The sequence below is a fragment of the Myotis lucifugus genome, unplaced genomic scaffold (assembly GCF_000147115.1).
Source record: "Myotis lucifugus unplaced genomic scaffold, Myoluc2.0 scaffold_315, whole genome shotgun sequence".
NCBI lineage: Eukaryota > Metazoa > Chordata > Mammalia > Chiroptera > Vespertilionidae > Myotis > Myotis lucifugus.
In genome coordinates this window covers 1,242,867-1,248,138 of record NW_005871363.1, presented here as the reverse complement: position 1 = coordinate 1,248,138, position 5,272 = coordinate 1,242,867, and the positions used below count along the sequence as shown (strand labels likewise).

The 5,272-nt window shown below is 50.2% G+C and overlaps 1 long non-coding RNA gene across 2 annotated transcripts; it reads left to right on the top strand.

Annotated features, from left to right (window-relative positions):
• The first annotated feature begins 427 nt into the window (after positions 1-427).
• On the top strand, positions 428-5,047 carry LOC106699122. Of its 2 annotated transcripts, none has more exons than XR_002832076.1 (3): positions 428-526; positions 645-808; positions 4,250-5,047. It is a non-coding gene; the product is annotated as an uncharacterized LOC106699122 (long non-coding RNA). The 2 variants fall into 2 exon arrangements; XR_002832075.1 differs by having other exon boundaries at positions 645-950.
• The last annotated feature ends 225 nt before the right edge of the window (positions 5,048-5,272 follow it).

The window sequence follows — 5,272 nt, the reverse complement described above, 5'->3', positions numbered from 1 at the left end:
GCGTGCAGGGTGGTGATAGGATTGTGAATGGCTCATTAGCCCAGGAGAGCCGGTGACCGAGGGCGGAGAGGGATTGCTATCAATCCGAGATCAAGTGGCATCTTTTCCACGTGGATTTCTAAATCCCCTATTACTTTGCAATCGGCTCCGGGCATATTTTAGACGAGAGGTAGGCCACCTCCCATTCCTGATGGGAGAGGAAATAGTGGATCTGACAGTGTGTACCAGATATGGAAGGTCATGTCCACTAAGTGGACTCAAAATGCTTTTTTATGGAGAAAAAAGTGACTTAAATCTCTGTGTCTCATGGGACCTCATTAGAGTCCTCCTCCAGGACTCTGCAGCTGATATTACTCAGAATCCCACCGCTCCCACGCTGAAGGCCAGTGTGTGGACGCTGAAGGCCGGTGTGTGGACGCGGGATTAATGGGGATTAATGGTGCGGCTCTGCGGCCGCGCAGTGAGCATCGATTTCCCCATCAGCCCCGTGTGCGTTTCCTAAGGAGACGCTGCTTTGTGTTTTCAGGTGATGATACATTTCACTTTTTATTAATTATCATCTCTGCCCACATGGTTTATGCCTGATTCCATTCATGGAAATGCTTTCCTAATCTTCTTTTTTTCCTAATTGTTATGTCCTTCAGAAACTTCATTAATTTTGAGCGCTGATGTGTGAAAATGGCAGGAGGGAACGCCACTCACAAAGCTGTCTGACCAGCCGTTCTCCCTGCGCCCATTGTCAGTGCCACTCGCCTCTCCCCAGGACCCAGAGCACATCCGGGCACTCCCTCAGGTGCTTCCTGAATAGGTGATGCAGGAGTCACACGAGGGTCTGCCTTCTGCAGGGCAGAAGGATGGGCGTGTCCAAGAGAGGGGCCCGGTCAGAGCTGAGCCCTTCTCCTAGACTCTAGAGAGCCTCGTGTTCCCGAAATAGTTGTGGACATGGGCAGGTGAGAGGAAAGCGTTTTTTGCTTGAAATTTTCAGATGATTAGTTCAGCTTTAAGGTACAGTTTACCCACTTCTTGTGGGATTATAAAACACCTACTGAGATTTCAGGGGGACCCTTATAGCTGAGTTCAGACTATACTCTGTAACCTTCTAAGAAGTTTCCAGAAAACAGAAGATAATGTTGATTGGTCCGGCCGGCATGGCTCAGTGGTTGAGTGTTGACCTATGAACCAGGAGATCACTGTTTGATACCCAGTCAGGACACATGCCTGGGTTGTGGGCTCAATCCCCAGTGTGGGGCGTGCAGGAGGCAGCCTATCAATGATTCTCTCTCGTCATTGATGTTTCTATCCCACTCTCCCTTCCTCTCTCTGAAATCAATAATATATATATATATATATAAAACTAAAAAAAACAATGTTGACTGCATGCGATTTAGACTTTAACCTTTAAGCTTTTGCCTTAAGCTTGCAAATCCATGACCTGTCTGTGGCCCTCGCGCATCCAGACGTGCTGGGGTAGAATTTTCCCCTCCCCACTGCTCTGTGGTCTGTCCAGGGTGGGACCTGGGCCCGGTGCAGGTTTTGCTGCCGTGGTTCAGTTTTGCTGTGCGTGGGTCCCCGTGCCTGCCCTGCACCCTGGGTTTCGGCAGTGTGAGGGGGCCCAGTGAGGAGCTGCAGGAAGTCAGGACAGACCTCCACAGTGAGCCCGGTGACTGGTGACCGGCTGGCCGCTGTGGGAAACCTCCCTAAGCACTTTGTTACCCCAGCTTCAAAGGCGCCTTGTTTGTGGAGGATCAAAGGGTCTCTTGCAGAATCAATTCAGAGCATTCAGCACACAGGGAGGGAGGAGAGCATGTCTGTCCTCCGGGTGCGCGGACCCTGTGGAGAGACAAGGAGGGTGGTGCTCTCCGGCTGTGCCCCACATTCCACAGAGGAGACCAGAGCCGAGGCTGCACATGGACAGGTCCCCGGACAGCTGTGTGCAGCCGCCCCGGGCCCTGGGAAGCCACCTGTGCCCATGGGAGAAACCGTTTCGCTTTCCCAGGGAAGAGCTGAGTTCGTTTTGGGTCATTTTATTTTTTAAATATATTTTTATTGATTTCAGAGAGGAAGGGAGAGGGAGAGAGAGATAGAAACATCAATAATGAGAGAGAATCATTGATCGGCTGCCTCCTGCAGGCCCCCGACTGGGGATCGAGCCTGTAACCCGGGCATGTGCCTTGACTGGAAATCGAACCATGACCTCCTGGTTCACGGGTTGATGCTGAACCACTGAGTCACGCTGGCCAGGCTGGGAGTGTATCTGTAAACTATTTCCTGTTCTCTATCGCCCTAAATATGTGGGTGTGATCCTCAGCTATACTTTCAGCTTACTTATTTAGCTTAATACAAATGTCGTTTTGATGAATATTTTTCAGAGCATCACTAATGACTTTTTACTCCCTTCACGTCAGAAATCTCTGGACCCTCTTGTATTTCTGATTGCTTAGCTGACCCATTTTTGGCAGGAGGGGCGGTCAGAACACCCACTGCTGGTCGACCAGAGGTTGTGCGCTGAGTTCCCGTGTTCTCTCTCTCCCTGTGAGTGGCTGGGCACCTGCCCTGTGCTGAGCTCATGGGGAGGCTCTGCTGAGTCATGGTTCCGGCTGCACGTTGGAGGCTGTTATAAAGTATCAATCTGGTCTCTGAGGGACACGATTATGTTTCTGTGTCATTCCGGTTCCTGGAGCGCTTCACACAGTTACTTTTACTGGGTCCCTATTAAGCTATGTGAGAGGTATCATCATTTGCATATTTCCTTATGCATTGTCACCTGTAAGCATCGCATTTTATTAAATTAAAGTCAGAGTTAAGCCGTGAACACTCTTGTCAGGTACTGTGGCCTACTTGGATTTTTGCACATCTCATGACGTCTAGCAGTTTCAGGTTTTTTTTCCAGTGATTAGAGTAACGCATGCTCTTCCGATTAGCTATTTGTCTTCACAGTTTTACAAGCGAGGTGTTTGCACTTGGAATTTTTTTACAGAACAAAGTCTCCATTTGCTAGTGAGCACTTATAAAATGACAATTATTTTAGACATTATCTCTGCTTTTTAAAATCAAAACATTGTTTTCTTTTTTTCCAGTTATTTTTTTAATCCTCCCCCAAGGATGTTTTTTATTTACTTATTTTATTTTAGAGAGAGAGAGAGAGAAACATTGATATGAGAGAGAAGCATTGATTGGTTGCTTCCCGTTAGTATGCGCCCTAAAAGGGGATCCAACCTGCAACCCGTTGGTGTACAGGAGGATGCTCCAACCGGCTGAGCCACCCGGCCCGGGCACACCTCCCTGTCACACTCCGCAGGGACAAACAGGAGTCTTGGCTCCAGAGGGATCCTGTGGCTTCCGGGAGGTGGGGCTGTCACTGGTGTAATTTGGAAGAGTGCCAGCCCCCTCGGGTGTCACAGGGGCTGGGGGCCAAGCTGTGAGCTTGGCTACTATTGTGGCAGAAGCTTGGCTTCCAGGGTTGTCCTGATTCTGTAGCCCCGGGCCCTCCTTCCCCTGAGGACTCTGCTCCCACCAACCCCCTTACACTCCTGGCTCCAGGTACCTGGTTGCCCGGCACACTGGCCAGCAAACTTCTGAGACCGTGTCCTGCTGGAGAGGAGTCATGTTGGCTCTGACTTCAGAGATGATCATCAGGATGCATTGTATCCTCACTGGATGGTAGAGAAAGTAGAAATTAGGCCATTTTCCCAAGGTAACACCCTTGGTGGGTGCCCATTCATTCAGGCAGGTGTGTATTGATTACCTGCCGTGCCACCTGGGGAGCTCAAAGCCCAGAACCTGGGAGCCTGAGGGGCCTGGCTGTGGTTGGTCAGTCCAGGTCCTCCCAGGCCGCCATCTGTACACAAGGGAGGGGCTGCTGAGGGGTGTGCTGTTTCTCCTCGAAGTTCCCAGGTAGTGAAATCTAGACCCTCCTCCCTGTTACATGCTCTGAGCGCACTCCCCAAAACTGTCTCGCCCTTCCTGAAGTTACTTACTTCTTTAACATATATGACTGATCTTAGCAATCGAATTCTGTTGTGTGTGATTTGCCTCCGTTTATGTCTGAGGGTTCTCCCCTCTCCCAACCACAGCCTAAGATTGTAGAAAATACAGTTATATCACCTGGCGTGTAGCCTTCAAGGTTTTCTTTGTTTTGATCTGTTCTTTGTATTCATCTTCCACATTAAAGATTCTGGTCTTCCCTGCGTGAGTCTGGTGACCCAGCATCTTGCATGTTTTAATTGCCTTCTCTGTTCCTCCTTCACAGCCATCATCAGAGACATTCTTCTTGTAATCGTAGATGTTTGAGGCAAAATGAAACTCTAAAGGGTGTTGTCCCTGGGATTTAGAAAGGCTGTCCCCTCTCACGTCATCTCACTTGAGCCCCAGGAGCTGGACCTGCAAGATCAGCCAATCTCATTTGCAACCAACACGTGCACACATTTCATGTTTTCTGTTCCTGCTGAGTGACAGCTGTCCCACGTGGAGGGTGCTGGACGCCACAGACGCTGGCCGTCCCCGGGGTCCTCTGCTCAAGAGAACAGCTCAGGAAACACAGTCAGACCCACGCATCGCCACCGGGAGGGTCAGGGGCCATGTTAAATGCTGTCCGGGCGTTGTCAGTCATCCATAAACAATTCCGTTTGTATTAATAATGCAAATAATACCGGAGTCAGAGTAGCTGAAATGGGCCTGGAAGGCGGTCGCTAAGCAAAGTGGACGGGCACAGTGTGTGGAGTGGCACTCGGCCAGTTGGAAAGCAGTGGGGGCCGTTCTGAGATGGGGGTGGGGGCGGGAGTTTTGTGTTTCGGTGAGTTGGTGTGAGGCTCTCTCCAGAGGCCTCCCAATCTGTCTGCGACTTTTTGGCAGGAGCTTTTGGAATAAGGCCAAAGGGATTGTCCAACTGCACGGAAAGGAAGTGAGGTGCTCGCTGTGTTCGCCGGTCTTCTTTTCTTGGGGGCCAAAGAGACTGTAGCTTTCTACATCCTTTTACAGCATCATTTCTACCAGAATGAGTTCGAATTGCGTGGTTTGGCTGATACTCATTAAATTAGGAGAACTGGCACATGGGAAGCCTTTGCTTTATTTCTACCGTCCGCGTCTCCATAGAGAAATCTCAGGTGGACAGAAGTGCGTTCCTGGGGTGGCCTCTGAAACAGGCTTTGGAGATGAGAGCCAATCCTCCAGTCGCCTGCGGTTGGCAGTAAAAGGATCGTGTGTGTGTGTGTGTGTGTGTGTGTGTGTGTGTGTGTGTGCGCGCGCCGGTGGAAACACTTTCTTCATTTCACAA